This window comes from Schistocerca gregaria, chromosome X (assembly GCF_023897955.1).
Source record: "Schistocerca gregaria isolate iqSchGreg1 chromosome X, iqSchGreg1.2, whole genome shotgun sequence".
NCBI classification, from domain to species: Eukaryota; Metazoa; Arthropoda; class Insecta; order Orthoptera; family Acrididae; genus Schistocerca; species Schistocerca gregaria.
In genome coordinates, this window is record NC_064931.1 from 112608572 (window position 1) to 112625991 (window position 17420).

The window sequence follows — 17420 nt, forward strand, 5'->3', positions numbered from 1 at the left end:
ATGTGTCAGATCAATGACAACCCATATAAAACTTCCTGGCAGATTAAAACTATGTGCCCGACCGAGACTCGAACTCGGGACCTTTGCCATTCGCGGGTAAGTGCTCTACCATTTGAGCTGCCGAAGCACGACTCACGCTCGGTACTCACAGCTTTACTTCTGCCACTATCCCGTCTCCTACCTTCCAAACTTTACAGAAGCTCTCCTGCGAACCTTGCAGAACTAGCACTCCTGAAAGAAAGGATATTGCGGAGACAGCCTGGGGATGTTTCCAGAAGGAGATTTTCACTCTGCAGCGGAGTGTGCGCTGATATGAAACTTCCTGGCAGATTAAAACTGTGTGCCCGACCGAGAATCGAACTCGGGACCTTTGCCTTTCGCGGGCAAGTGCGCTACCATCTGAGCTACCGAAGCACGACTCTCGCCAGGTACTCACAGCTTTACTTCTGCCAGTACCTCGTCTCAGCAATATCCTATCTTTCAGTAGTGCTAGTTCTGCAAGGTTCGCAGGAGAGCTTCTGTAAAGTTTGGAAGGTAGGAGACGAGGTACTGGCAGAAGTAAAGCTGTGAGTATCGTGCGCGAGTCGTGCTTCGGTAGCTCAGATGGTTTAGCCGGCACGGTTGCTCAGCGTGTTCGGTCAGAGGGCTGTGTGCTCTCTGTAATAAAAAAAAACAGAGTGAAGGAACCAACGAACAATTTGAAAGGATGTCTTAATACGTCCGCTCCGACGAAACGTAATGAACTATATCGAACAAAATGAGTAAAAAAAATGGTAGAGCACTTGAGCGCGGAAGGCAAAGGTCCCGAGTTCGAGTCTCGGTCGAGTACAGTTTTAATCCGCCAGAAAATTTCATATCAGCGCACACTCCGGTGCAGAGTAAAAATCTCATTCTGACAACCCATATACATTGATTTTTCTCAGGTGATTATTTTTTGCCCCGTATTTTGAGGGTGGGTTGGTTGGTTGGTTGGTTGGTTGGTTGGTTTGGGTAAGGAACCAGACAACGAGGTCATCGGTCTCATCGGATTAGGGGAGGACGGTGAAGGAAGTCGGCCGTGGCCTTTGAAATGAACCATCCCAGCATTTGCCTGGAGCGATTTAGGGAAATCACGGAAAACCTAAATCAGGATGGCCGGACGCGGGATTGAACCGTCGTCCTCCCGAATGCGAGTCCAGTGTATTTTGAGGGTTTGCTCCGTATATACAGATTGTATCATGAAGGAATTTACAACCCTAAAAATTCAAATAAATTTATTCAAAGAAGATATAGAGCTGAGTTTAGTGTTATTTTGTAGAGAAAGACGTGAAGTTTTCTTGCGTTAAACTAAAGGTGTTGTATGTTGCTTCCATTGGTTATCCTGCACACATCCCACCGGAAGTCAATTTTTTCCCAAACCCACTGTAGCATTACAGGTGTAACTTGCTCAGTGGCGGTATCGTAAATTCTTGCTCTAAGTTCAGGTAGAAAATCCAGCAGAGGTGGTACAAACATGATATCCTCGATGAATCCCCATAAAAAAGAAATCGTGTGGTTTCAGGTCTGGGGAACGTGGAGGTCATGCAGCTGGCGCATCACAGCCAATCCATTGACCTGGTAAGCGGTCACTGAGAAAATCTTAGACGTCAGCCAGGTAGTGGGGTTGTACACCATCTTGCATGAAGTAAACATTTCGTTCGTGGTCATCCTCGTCGATCTGTGGTATCAAAAATTTTTTAACATTGAGAGGCACCCACATGCCTTGCTCATACTGTGGCATCAAGCAGTCAGGTCTGCAAGATGAGTGATCTGCCAAGCGAGTGGATTAGTTATTTCTCGTATAACATCAATGTTTGATTATGAGCTCTAGTACCCATAGTACCCACAATTAAGCTACAAATTATGCTCCTCTTTGAATATTCCGCAGCGGAAACGGATAACGCACATCTGACTATTAGTAATTTACACAACTGATTGTTCACTACGCTCTGGCAATGCCACATTTTCTTTCTTACCCAACGGCTTTGGCCAACACGTGGCCATCACACTGAATATGAATGGTGCACACATTATAAATTCTGGGCATCATGACTACACACTATTTGAAGAACAAGGCCACCAATATCTTTCTTTTCACTATCTTTTTATTCCGATAAATTCTATTATGCTTCAAAGATAACCTAAACACACCATTACATTTTATACAACAATTACACATGACAAACTCCACACAGTGGGCATGGCTTTACATTGGTGATTCTCTTATGGTCTCAATTATCTAACGCTACAGTGCACCTCCTGGATAGGATGGTGGATCTTTTACTATTTCTCATACTTTGACTCTCACACCCACCATCACGAAACTTTACTCCAGACCGAGCGGTACAAAAAGGAACATGCATAACCCACTGCCTCTGAACCTATCTTGCTACACTCCCATGCAAACAACACATACTTAAATTACAGGAAATACATCACACTGGCAACATTTATCACAAAGAATAGTCAACGTTAGAATCACTTCACTTTCTGCTTTCCCACTTCAATTAGTATTCATCCCAGTTTCACACGACACTGCCCCACTTAGTAACTTTTCTTCCCTACTACGAACTCTGGAGGATATATGCACGTCTTCCTGTGCAATGAAAGCCAAGTGGTGTTGCCGGATAGACGGCTGGATAACTTTGCTTCTCTCTTAGAGTATTAGAGTTTGAATCCAGCGTCACACGGAAACATAACACGCAAAGTAATATTAAGAACATATTCGTCACACACGCAAGTCCTCAACTGATACCATGGACGAGTACTTCTCTTTATCCTTTGTCTCATACACAGATTGAGACTCACACAGTACTCACCACGTGGAAGTACTCGTCTCTAATTTCAAGTCCTGCACACGCCATTTCTTAAATATTTCCAACTTATAGTACACACGTCAGTAATTCAGCTTAACTTTAGCACTCAGAAGTATTTCAACTTAGTACTAGCACTCGCAAGTATTTCAATTTATTGCTGCACGTGGTTTCACTGTGACAGTTGGTCACTTCCGAAGATTACTACGATCAACTTAATATTACCTGCCTGTCATTTAATTCTCCCCCCAAAAGTACCTGAACTAGAGAAATAATTATTCTAAACTACTCATAAGTATTTCACATGCATACCATTTTCTCCACTCTTGTCTTTACGGACCACACCTAAGGCAGGTCTTACCAACACAAGATCCAGCGCCAGAGTGCTGAAACATGGCCGTTCTTCAGGTCATCTCGCACCTCGGCCGAGGTAGGGGAGCACCATACTACCGTATTGGTCAGCCACATTTCAGGCGCTCAAAAGCTCAGGTAAATTTCATCTCTTTGGTTCCACCAAAGATGACCAAAGGATCGTCTCAAAGATGATCATATATTGCCCATTCACTATCTGTGGTTAGCACACGACCACCCATTCATTCATTTCACAGATCTCACCAAGTTGGATGTAGGGATTTATTTTGTGGGAATGCACATGGGATCAATTAAACAAATAAATTGTCCTTTCCTACACTGGTATCCAGCTTCGGTGTATTAAGTGAAATTGAGTTATTACTACAAAAAATATGTCGTTCTGACAAGAATAACGAAGAATGTTGTACCTATTTTCAATGTCAGGCGGTACTGTACCCTTTCAGCATATCTAGGTACGCTATCCCATTGATGGTTCTCTCATGGTAAAAAGGGACCGTACACATTGTTCTTGCTCATTGCGCAAAAAACGTTCAGTTTAGGGCTATAACGGACATGTTGCAATATTTGATATGGATTTTCACTCCCCCAAAACCTTCAGTTATGTATGTTAGCCTTGCCATTTAAGTGAAAAGTCGACTCATCAGAAAAGATATAAAAAAGTTCATCCTCATGTAATCGATTTAACATATCCGCACAGAAGTTCTTGCGGGCAATTTTATCGGTGTCTTTTATTGTTTTTACAATTGACAATTCAAATGCAAGCAGTTTCTCAACACACGCCAAACAGCCGTATGTGGGTTTTGCAGTTAGCGAGATGCATGCCGGGTCGATTTCGTAGGGCTGTTGACAAAACGTTGTCTCTCTCGCTCAACGACGTCTTCAGGTTTGCTTGGACGACCTGATGATTTCCCATGTCGTACTGAGCACCCTGTTTCTACAAAATGTATGCCACTCGTGACCTGTAGGGCTGCTAGGAGGATCTTCAGCGTATTTGGTACGGAAATTACGCTGAACTGTTGTCGCTGACTTCGATTCTTCGAACCAAAACACACAGCTAGCACACACGGGTTCAGTGAAGGCAGCCATCCTTAACGCAACTTCCTCTAGCGCTCCTTACGGTGCGATTAGGTCCTAGCGAACTACGTGAGAGAAAACCTGATACTACAATCGTCTCTGTAGGTACTATGAACAAATTTATATCAATTTTCAAAGTTGTAAAGTCGTTTTTGAAACATCATGTACTGTTTGAATGGACAACTTCTTCGGAAAGCCACCAGTTCTTCATCCAAGCTTACATTTATGGCAGGACTGCTATGTTTTTGAAAGTATTTTCACCCAACATTTCATTTCTCTTCGTGCTCTTCGACCAGATTGCTGTGTGTGTGAAATCTTATGGGACTTCACTGCTAAGGTCATCAGTCCCTAAGCTTACACACTACTTGAACTAAATTATCCTAAGGACAAACACACACACACACCCATGCCCAAGGGAGGATTCGAACCTCCGCCGGGACCAGCCGCACAGTCCATGACTGCAGCGCCTTAGACCACATTGCTCATCGAAACGTTACACACGTGAGATGCAGCACAACGTTTGAGCGATATTACGGCAGGAAATATGGCTCGACGTGTTTCTGCATCTCACAGACTCTTTGTTGATTCACCATATGATTTATACATACAAGGTAAATATAGTCTTAAAGTGCTATTTCCTTTAATGCTTCCCATCTGTCTCCATAAAGTCTTCTACCCTCGCTATTAGTCATTTCCACCACAATACACCGAATACTATCGTTCATCATAATTTGAAAAGATGATTTTATAACATTTACTTTGGCGATAGCGGATCTTGGATCAGGAGTCAGATTTACAATGTTTGCACTCAACGCTCTTCCAGTATACGAAAAGATTTTATGCTGCGAATACATAGAAAGATAGATCCCTTATTATTTAGCTACAATATAGCAGGTCAGCAACTGGAAGCAGTTAATTACATAAATTATCTGGGAGTACGCACTAGGAGTGATTTAAAATGGAATGATCATATAAAGTTGATGGTTGGTAAAGCAGATGCCAGACAGATTCATTGGAAGAATCCTAAGGAAATGCAATCCGAAAACAAAGGAAGTAGGTTACAGTACACTTGTTCGCCCGCTGCTTGAATACTGCTCAGCAGTGTGGGATCCGTACCAGATAGGGTTGATAGAGATAGAGAAGATCCAACGGAGAGCAGCGCGCTTCGTTACAGGATCATTTAGTAATAACGAAAGCGTTACGGAGATGATAGATAAACTCCAGTGGAAGACTCTGCAGGAGAGACGCTCAGTAGCTGGGTGCTGGCTTTTGTTGTTTCGAGAACATACCTTCACCGAAGAGTCGAGCAGTATATTGCTCCCTCCTACGTATATCTCGCGAAGATACCATGAGGATAAAATCAGAGAGATTAGAGCCCACACAAAAGCATACCGACAATCCTTTTTTCCACGAACAATACGAGACTGGATTAGAAGGGAGAACCGAAAGAGGTACTCAAGGTACCCTCAGCCACACACCGTCAGGTGGCTTGCGGAGTATGGATGTAGATGTAGAATTTCTTTCGTCTGTAGAGTTCATCGGGTCAACAGCTTGCACATTGTCATTTGAGGTACCAACATCTGAAATGTATTCTAAATCACATGAAGGATGAATGTTGTCATCATTGAGGTGATTTTCTCCTTCAGAAATATCTTCCTCGCTGTAAGATGTATTTAATAATGTTTCCAGTTTCTCATCGGAAAGAAGTCATTTTGTCATGACGGCAACACAGAAATTACTACGACAGATACATAAACTGCCTCTGCACACAACAGTTGATATTACGTAACGGTTGGAGGTAATGTGTTTCAATAATTTGAACACTATCAGCTACTTGCGTTGATGAATAATCTTCGCACACTTCAAAAATAAGGAACCAGATATATGCTTTGTCATAAAAAACCGTCATGATCAAAATTAGAATAAAAAGTATACTAAAATATGTTGCAACTTTTTCGAATAAAGACAATTCTCAAAAACTGCAGCAATAGACTGATTACTGTACTTGGCAAGAAATTCAATATACAAGACATAAAATACGTCATATTTATCTGTCTTCTCATCTCCCAATACGAGGTAGTCACTAACATTACCAACAACTACACAGAAAGAAATGCCATTTTGATATGGTAAAACAGGGTGGCTCTCGCAAATGGGCCATTTGCAAGCCGGAACGAAGTTACCGAATGGAGTAACGACTGGAGATTACCAATTTGCTTGGAATTCATACATTTTGATAAAGCATTAGTTTCCGTTTCGACAAAATCTGTAGTAACACCACTCTAACCAACGATGCATAGGTTCAAGAAATGCTGGTATGCTCAAAAAGATTTACGTATTTACGGCATTGCAACAGCTTCCATTAGAGGTCATCAACATAGAAACTGGGAAATGAAGAGTCGTCATGTAAGGAGGATCCTCATGTCTAAAGGACCTAAATTACTTTTGTGATATTCCTGACTGTGGCCGCCAGTATTTTATCTTGCTAGAATCTCGCCATGATGCTGCTTCATACACGTTAAGACGCATACGGTACAAAAGAGGAGTGAGGTACAAGCAGCAGATGGTACAGTATGTACTATTCCTGTGGGAGAGTCCGCCACTTGTACTGAACTTGCTTCTGATTGGTCGGCACATTCGGGTGTTAGGCGCCAAACGCCTAACTTTTCATTGTGTTTAACTCAGTTTTCAGTATGACAATATCTCATGGTTACCCTACGAGTCTAACGTTTTTGTTTATTAAATTTCACTAGTTTGGAGAAACATAAGAGTAATGATTTTACAATCGAAGTGCTTCGGACACCTTCGGGTCACTTTGTCGCCCCAGGGAGATTAAGTACTTCGGCTGCGCTAGTCACTCTGTTTCGGGTGTTCTTCAGAGCCGGACGTGTATCTCTGTTTCGGACGGACATGTCGTACTCCATATGGGAAGTTGTCAGAAAAGTTACCGTACTGTTAAGAAAGCTATGTCGAGTGTTGTAGAAGACAGTGTAAAAAGTGATATTTTAAAAGATAAACAAACAGGATACATTAATGAGAGGTGTCACCTACCATCATTGTCAGTACTACAGATCTTGGCCTCTGTAGTTACAGAGACTAACTTGAGCAAGAGGCATCCCACAAAAAAAGCATAAACACAGTTTCAAGTTCGAGATGACAACATAGCAGCCTCCGCCGAAGAAGATCCACGACCGACGAGCTATCTTCTGCCCTGGGGGGACAACTTTAGAAGACGGCAGGTTGGTAGAAAGAACGGTTAGGGATTCTCACTCAATCTCTACAGATATTTCCAGCTTCAAGATCTGACTTCCATCACGACAAGTATAATTTGTACTTTGCATTTTTTTCTTGTACTCGTCAACAAGTAGATGAAATTAATAGAAGAATTTTGAAGCGAAAGGGAATGACTGAGATAAAAATTGGCGTAAAAAAGTCTGGTGTACTTCTGGTAATTTCTGCGTCTAAAACGGTTAATTTCTTGATGTGTATTATCGGGTTGTTTACTGCAGTGAGACGTGGACTTGTGATACAAACATCATTCAGAAAGTTAGGATTGTTGGTGGGCAGTGGGGAGATGGACACTGGAGATGTTAGTGTCGTCCTAACCGCCTTCTACTTCACGTCTGCTGTGCAGCGAGCTACCTTAATTTAAGTATTAACTATTTTTCTTACTTGTCACCTCTTCTCCTGCGTGTTTTTGCTTTTAGGATGCTTTAATTGTCGAGTGCTATTAATAATGTTTCATAGATTTCGGGTTTGTTTTGAATACAGTCATAGAGTCCCTTTAGTCAGCCCTAGTGCCAGTAGTGCTAGTGTGTTTTCAATATAGTCCAGAGACAGGTAGTGCTATTTTCATTGTTTTCTACAAGAAGTGGCTAGCAATCACAGTTTAGTCAATTATCAGCCACCTTTAGTGAATTAGCAGTCTAGTTAAAAGTTGATTAAGTCTCTTCAGTAAATAGATTCCTTAGGATAGATAGGATGTGTGACTGCTGTGTACGGACGCAGGAGGAGCTGGCCACTCTTCGTGAACAGCTGAGCGTGTAGATGGCCGCGGTCAGCCGTCTTCAGGCTGCTGCCTCCGAGTGTGGCGGCAGTGGGGAGTGGTGCGTCGCAAGGTACACCCCAGGTGTTACATGCTTCACCCACTGTCCCTGCTGTCGAGACATCTTCGCGGGCATCGGGCGCGGTTGGGCCACCCTCTCCCCAAGGGGAGTGACGGGTTCAGCGGCGTTCGCGGCGCACGAGGCGGAGGGTAAATGGAGGCTGTACATGTGGCATCGCCCGCTCTGCCTGTGAGTGGACATGTAGCTGCTCCTTCAGCAAGGTCCGAGCAGGCACACGGGGGGAGGGGTTTATTAGTTATTGGGAGCTCCAACGTTAGGCGGGTGATGGAGCCCCTTAGGGAAATAGCAAAAAGGTCAGATTGGAATGTATACCGCAGAGACAGGCTGGACAGTGAAGGGGGAGGCGTGTTTATAGCGATAAGTGCAATAGTATCGAAGGAAATTGATGGAGATCCGAAATGTGAAATGATTTGGGTGAAGGTCACGATTAAAGCAGGCTCAGACATGGTAATTGGGTGTCTCTATAGGCCCCCGGGCTCAGCAGCTGTTGTGGCTGAGCACCTGAAGGATAATTTGGAAAGTATTTCGGGTAGATTTCCCTACCATGTTATAGTTCTGGGTGGAGATTTTAATTTGCCGGATATAGACTGGGAGACTCAAACGTTCATAACGGGTGGCAGGGACAAAGAATCCAGTGAAATTTTTTTAAGTGCTTTATCTGAAAACTACATTGAGCAGTTAAACAGAGAACCGACTTGTTGCGATAACATATTAGACCTTCTGGTGACAAACAGTCCCGAACTATTTGAAATAGTTAATGCAGAACAGGGAATCAGCGATCATAAAGCGGTTACTGCATCGATGATTTCAGCCGTAAATAGAAATATTAAAAAGGTGGGAAGATTTTTCTGTTAAGCAAAAGTGACAAAAAGCAGATTACAGAGTACCTGACGGCTCAATACAAAAGTTTTGTCTCAAGTACAAATAGTGTTGAGGATCAGTGGACAAAGTTCAAAACCATCGTACAATATGCGTTAGATGAGTATGTGCCAAGCAAGATCGTAAGAGATGGAAAAGAGCCACCGTGGTACAACAACGGAGTTAGAAAACTGCTGCGGAAGCAAAGGGAACTTCACAGCAAACAAACATAGCCAAAGCCTTGCAGACAAACAAAAATTACGCGAAGCGAAATGTAGTGTGTGGAGGGCTTTGCGAGAGGCTTTCAATAAATTCGAAAGTAAAGTTCTATGTACTGACTTGGCAGAAAATCCTAAGAAATTTTGGTCTTATGTCAATGCGGTAGGTAGATGAAACCAAAATGTCCAGACACTCTGTGACCAAAATCGTACAGAAACAGAGGATAACAAACTAAAGGCCGATATATTAAATGTGTTTTTCCAAAGCTGCTTCACAGAGGAAGACTGCACTGTAGTTCCTTCTCTAGATTGTCGCACAGATGACAAAATGGTAGATATCGAAATAGATGACAGAGGGATAGAGAAACAATTAAAATCGCTCAAAAGAGGAAAGGCCGCTGGACCTGATGGGATACCTAGTTCGATTTTACACAGAGTACGCGAAGGAACTTGCCCCCCTTCTTGCAGCGGTGTACCGTCGGTCTCTAGAAGAGCGTAGCGTTCCAAAGGATTGGAAAAGGGGACAGGTCATCCCCGTTTTCAAGAAGGGACGTCGAACAGATGTGCAGAACTATAGACCTATATCCCTAGCGTCGATCAGTTGTAGAATTTTGGAACACGTATTATGTTCGAGTATAATAACTTTTCTGGAAACTAGAAATCTGCTCTGTAGGAATCAGCACGGGTTTCGAAAAAGACGATCTTGTGAAACCCAGCCCGCGCTATTCGTCCACTAGACTCAGAGGGATTGAGGAGTTCCTAGATAACAGAATGCAGCATGTCATTCTCAGTGGAGAGAAGTCTTCCGAAGTAAGAGATGTGCCGCAGGGGAGTGTCATAGGACCGTTGCTATTCACAATATACATAAATGACCTGGTGGATGACATCGGAAGTTCACTGGGGCTTTTTGCAGTTGATGGTATGGTGTATCGAGAGGTTGTAACAATGGAAAACTGTACTGAAATGCAGGAGGATCTGCAGCGAATTGACGAATGGTGCACGGAATGGCAATTGAATCTCAATGTAGACAAGTGTAATGTGATGCGAATACATAGAAAGATAGATCCCTTATCATTTAGCTACAAAATAGCAGGTCAGCACCTGGAAGCAGTTAATTCCATAAATTATCAGGGAGTACGCATTAGGAGGGATTTGAAATGGAATGATCATATAAAGTTGATCGTCGGTAAAGCAGATGCCAGACAGATTCATTGGAAGAATCCTAAGGAAATGCAATCCGACAACAAAGGAAGTAGGTTACAGTATGCTTGTTCGCCCACTGCTTGAATACTGCTCAGCAGTGTGGGGTCCGTACCAGATAGGGTTGATAGAAGAGATAGAGAAGATCCAACGGAGAGCAGCACGCTTCGTTACAGGAAAATTTAGTAATCGCGAAAGCGTTACGGAGATGATAGATAAACTCCAGGGAAGACTCTGCAGGAGAGACGCTCAGTAGCTCGGTACGTTCTTTTGTTAAAGTTTCGAGAACATACCTTCACCGAAGAGTCAAGCAGTATATTGCTCCCTCCTACGCATATCTCGCGAAGAGACCATGAGGATAAAATCAGAGAGATTAGAGCCCACACAGAAGCATACCGACAATCCTTTCCACGAACAATACGAGATTGGGAATACAAAGGAAAACTGATAGAGGTACTCAGGGTACCCTCCGCCACACACCGTCAGGTGGCTTGCAGAGTATGGATGTAGATGTAGACCTGAAAATAAACATATGGTTAAGGGAAGAGACATGAGAGGAAGACGTATTTTGGAGTGAAATGAGAAATGCAAGTGAACGGCAGATGTAACCAGACGAATAGATGTTAGATGGGCAACAAAATGAGACAAGAAAATGTCGAATCTAGGACCTAATGGATAATGGGCAGGCGTCATTACAAAATGTGGTAGAGCAATGGGCATACTTAGAGCTAAAGCTCTTCCTATTTATTTTCTGCTATGCAAGAGCATTCTTCTTCGTCGTTATAACGTCTTCCTCTAGTGTACAAGCAATGCATCATATTCCAGAACTTGTTAAGTCTTTTACATTTTTTTATTCAATAAGCTTTAATGCAATTTGCTTAGTACCGTAACTATTGTAATTCTATGATTGTTGCTTATTAAAACTAAACTGCTTGTGGCAACCCTTCACCTGCATGTCAGTCCCTGGCGTGTAAAACAGCTTCTGCAAGGTAGGCTTACTCCGTACAGTCGCGGTTGCGTCCAGCACTAGACATACGCAAGAAATCCTATCGCGTCTCAGTAGTTCTGGGAAAGCTACTTCACAGAAAAACCCTTAAATTCGGTCCGCGCGTAACACAGCATCCCTCCCGACACAATAGGCCTCAATTTTTCCAGCAGAAAATACCCACTGTTACAGAGCTATTCATATACTGTGGCTACACAGTGAGAATAGTTAGAAATGTTCCACAACTTGAATATTTAGTGCTTTGAAATATCATTTTTACTTTGTGTTCTATTCCCTTTAACAAAATTATACATCGTCGTGTACTGTTACGATGAGAGGGAGCAGTCACTATGTTCCGAGGATCCAAATGTTATGTCATCGTTGTTAATGATAAATGGGTGGATTGATAGCCAAAGGGATCTCTTCGCCATAGGAATCTGGACAGGGCAGAAAAAGATTAGTTGACACAAGTGCATTTCAAATTAATGTATTGAATTCAACTTGCTGGAGAAGAAATGATGCACTGCTCACAATCTGTGGCAGCCGTGGCTAGCTATAAGCAGAAGCCCGTCATAGGTGTATAAGTACACTGAATCATTACCTGTTGAGACAGCTATGAACAATGTTGCGAAACGCTCGGCACAAACTAGCGACACGGAAGTCATCTCGATTAGAAACAATCTTTAACTAGAAGACTAGTACTCAGGTGCCCGCAGCTTATAATACCGTCCTGGCGGTATTCATTGTTCGGCAACAACCTAGAGGTTCTTAATTGGTGGCGATGTTGAAAGCGACGCCCGCAGGAATGTTCGAAACACTCGTTTCGGCAATATTGATAAACGACGACACTACACATACAAAAGTGCATCATAATCTACGTACTGCGATGATGGAATTGTGGCATGGTTGGCCTATGGGCTGACTGACTACCAACTGAACCGCTGTTACGATCTTGTACAATTGAATCCACTTAACTGTAAAAGATTTTATTTGTAAAGGACACGTATATTTTATACTTCTCAGTTTCTAATACAATATATTAAAAATACAATTCAAATGAGAACTAATGCATCAATAATTTCATGTGTTCAGCTGGCGAAAACAAAAGTATATTTGTTGTACGCGACGCACCAGAGACCAACATTACGGTCCGTTGCCACTGGGTCATCTCATTGGTACCATGCACTAACCTACTCGGACCTAGGTGACTGACATGTAAATACCACTCATTGTGTTCCACGACTTCCACGCACGTTTATGAGTGTCACTTAGCGGATCACGACTCACCACTCATTAATACCTCTTCCAGCGTTAAAAGTTCAAAAATTTGCCGACATTAGGAATACGTGCTTTTAATCAGTGATTTATGGGTAACAGCATCACTACGAAGAGAATAACTTCGTTTCTGAACATATGATTCTGTCACTGCTCACAATATTTCACAAATGATTCGTGGCAGTTACCTTTTCACGACTTCTGGAATAAAACAGTGTGACTGGGCGCAAATCGATAATGCCATGACGGAATGTCAAATTATGGGCCTAATTTTTAAATATTTCCCAATTCAATTCACTCCGTTGACACTGACCGAAGAAACGCATAACGCAGATGCTATGTGCATTCACTAGTACCGACTGATGCATGAACTGACATCCCTTATGACTAGACTCCGTGCAGCGAGCCCTCCGGTGATTTTCGACCACATAACGCACAGAAAATATCGTTTTCAAGGTGTGTTTTGGAGAGTGACAACAGATTTCTCTTGAGCGTCTCCAACGCACGATTTTGTAATTCAACGTAATTATATACGCATTTTGGCAGGCATTTTTTCGACACCATTTTCCTAATAAAATAACCCTGACGATGTACTCATATTTCTCAACGATACTCCAGAAGGGATCTGTCATGATATGTTTCCTCACGTTGAAAGTTGTTCGTTGAAGTGTCGTTTCCAAATTATTCATTCATGTTGGAACCAGATGATCGATTTGTTAAGGCAGGGGTTGTCAACCTTTCCATTTACCTCCCACTTTTGTATTTCTTTTAGTCGTAAACTTTTCTAACCGCTCACCAGTTGCACAACAATGGTGATTTACGAAGTAGAGATGTAACTATATAAACTTTATAAAGCACAGTTACAAGAAGTTAATACATATAATAATTGGTGAGCGGGATTAGCCGAGCGGTCTGGGGCGCCGCAGACGTGGACTGTGAGGCTAGTCCCGGCGGAGGTTGAAGTCCTCCCTCGGGCATGGGTGTGTGTGTGTGTGTGTGTGTGTGTGTGTGTGTGTGTGTGTGTCCTTAGGGTAATTTAGTTGAAGTAGTGTGTAAGCTTAGGGACTGATGACCTTAGCAGTTAAGTCCCATAAGATTTCATACAAAAAATGGTTCAAATGCCTCTGAGCACTATGGGACTTAACATATATAGTCATCAGTCCCCTAGAACTTAAAACTACTTAAACCTAACTAACCTAAGGACATCACACACATCCATGCCCGAGGCACGATTCGAAGGATTTCACACACATTTGAACATTTTTGAATAACAATTACTTATCAAAATTTTGTGAAAACAAAGTGTTTTTAAATTCCCTACCGCCTACCATGAAAGCTGGAACGCCCACTTGTTAGCGTTAGATCGCAAGTTGACTGCCACTCACTTAAGTTATCACAGCCTTTACCGATCGAGTAAACGCAAGTGTGCTTGAGAATACCTCTGAGGCAGCAGATTCGAGCCAATCACGGGCCTGTGCGGGCCGCGTGGCACGTTTATGAGTCCCGTTGGACGACGAATGAAGCGAATTCGACAGTCTGATTCCCTCAGGCTTTCTGTAACCTGCGCTGTTTCTGATGGTGTTCTCGCTTTACCTTTCACGTTTTTACCACGGGCGATTGGTTTGATAGCTTTCTTTCAGGCTATTTTCTGATGGTCATTCTTATGCAAGGAGCGACAAGGAGTAGGGTGACTTCGCTACTTGCATTTCGTAACCCAGCGTAATATTCGTCTGCAGTATTTTCAAGTCCTTAGATGTGCCTTCAGTTGTGTCCAAACTTTACTTCTGTTGTTTACTGTGATAGTTACCTGTCGATGCACGTGGTATAGTACTGGTTCTTCACTAGTTCTTTCGTATGGCAGGCGTATTGACTACATCGCACTCTCGTTTATTCGGAGTTGTTCAGGATATTCATCTGTATCTAGAATTTTTCTTCGTTCAGTTTCTTCTTATGTGGAAGCCATTCTGCGACGTGGTCCACGTCTGGACGTTGTAATGTTTCGTGTTACGGATTGCCTTAATCAGAAATTTAACTATAGCAACTCAGGTATTTTCGTTCACATGTCACTTAGGAAATTCATTTCCACGTGTAAGACTGCCTACTTCCCATTGCATCCACTCCCAAGTCTTATTTTCCACACTTTCGACACTTTTTTCAACCACAAAATTCAATTATGGTTCTTCTTTCACCAGAAACGTTTTTCAATGCGAAGCAAAACTGCCGGTCGCGCAGGCTCTTTCAAAACCGCAATAAAGAGAAAGCTCTTATTATTCCATGCTTCCCCTACACCTTAGAAGGCAAGCGATTGTGTGGAGAATTCAGGTCTACTTGCTGATCTGTTTATTTTCGACACGGTTGTTGTACATCATACACAGTCAAGGAACATAGTGACCACTTGCCACAAGCCTGAATAACCACCTTCACAACGCTGCGAGAATTGCAGAGAGAGAGTCAATGAGGTTCTGAAAGGCGCAGACAGGGATGTGAAGCCATGCCGTGGCCAGCTACTCTTCGTTTCTCGGTTGAGCATCCAGGTCTCAAAAAGCCTGATAGAGGTGTTCCCACAGATTATCGACAGGGCAAGTTTGTTGACCAGGCGAGTACGGTAAATTCACGGCAGTGCCCTTCAAACACACAAAACACTGCGAGCCGTGTGGCACATTGCATTTGTTCTGCTGATATATGACATCGCGCTGAGGAGAAGAAAACTGCTTGTGTGGGTCCACTGTGCCTTCCAGAATAACGAATGCTACTAAATCACTTCCCAGACCTTGACTGTTGAGAGTTTTCTTTCAGGCATTCCACGCCATATGTGGACGAACGGTTCCAGGAGCTTCAGTCCGGAACCGCACTGCTGCTACGGTCGCAGGTTCGAATCGTGCCACGGGCATGGATGTGTGTGATGTCCTTAGGCTATTCAGGTTTAAGTATTTCTAAGTCTAGGGGACTGATGACCTCAGATGTTAAGTCCCGTAGTGCTCAGAGCCATTTGAACCATTTTGATAACCGTCGTCCGCCAGCTGCTGAAGAGAGCGTTGGATACGGTGCACGAAATGGTGAAACGGATACGGATCACTGAAGCTCTGGATGGCGCTCAGGGAATTAGAGCAGGTGACATAAGTAGAATGTCGGTGGCGGCGGATGTATAAAACAGCCTGATAGAGGGCAAATAGCTGTGAAGACCGAACAATGACCATGGAGCCGGTATAAAAACTATGTGCCCCGACAATACAAGAACACCCGACACCCTCATCGGTCTGAGAGCAATCTGTGTAAATGAACATATTATTAATGAACTTCGAACTAAGTTCAGGCGCCTGCTGCAGATGCCCGTACGCAGCAATGTTTGCTGCGTGGTCGTTGAGGAGACACTGTTGGTAGCCCCTCGGTTCATCTGGACGGTCAGGTGTTCAGAAGTTGCACGTCTATTCGCCCGTACCCATCACCGGAGCCGTCGTTCATCCCAGTCATCTGAGACCCGTGCTGCATCACAGTTGCCTCGACGCCAGTTCTGGATAGCGCCATTTTGCCATGCACGACGTAATTTAACCAAGGTGGTACGCGAACAGCTTACAGACTTAGCCACCGGCCGCGGTGGTCTAGGGACTCTGGAACCGCGGGACTGCTACTGTCGCAGGTTCGAATTCTGCCTCGTGCATGGATGTGTGTGATGTCCTTAGGTTTAAGTAGTTCTAAGTTCTAGGGGACTGATGACCACAGATGTTAAGTCCCATAGTGCACAGAGCCGTTTTTACAGACTTAGCCGTCTAGGAAAAGCTTCCATCTTTGGCCCGAAAACCAATGATCATGTCCTTATGGTGGTCAGGGTAGGCTCACGGTTTTCGTATTATGATCATCCCTTTTCTTTCATAGTATCCCCGCCACATTTTATGTATCCTCCACTGCTACTGCTGCTACCTGCCGCCTGTGAGTAGTTATTGCGCGTTGAGGTCGAACATAGGCGGTAATCAACCCTGTATTTTAAGTTTTGTTTGGAAAAATGTTAGGTTGTCAGATGGAGCCGCGCATGCTCATCGCACTTGATCTAGCTAGGTGGAAGATCAGTTACACATTCTCAGAGTAACATTATAAAAAGTCAGAAGTAACTTATCTTTTATGTTACTCTACTATCTATTTATGCCCCTATTTCTTTCCATTACGCAATGCAGGCACTTCCTATCCTTGAAGGTGTTTATAAAATTTTGTCAAGCTGCATTATACCGGGTGATCGAAAAGTCAGTATAAATTGGAAAACTTAATAAACCAAGGAATAATGTAGATACAGGGGTAAAAATTAACACACATGCCTGCAATGACATAGGGTTTTATTAGAACCACCCCATATTGCTAGACGCGTGAAAGATCTCTTGCGCGCGTCGTTTGGTGATGATCGTGTGCTCAGCCGCCACTTTCGTCATGCTTGGCCTCCCAGGTTCCCAGACCTCATTCCGTGCGATTGTTGGCTTTGGGGTTACCTGAA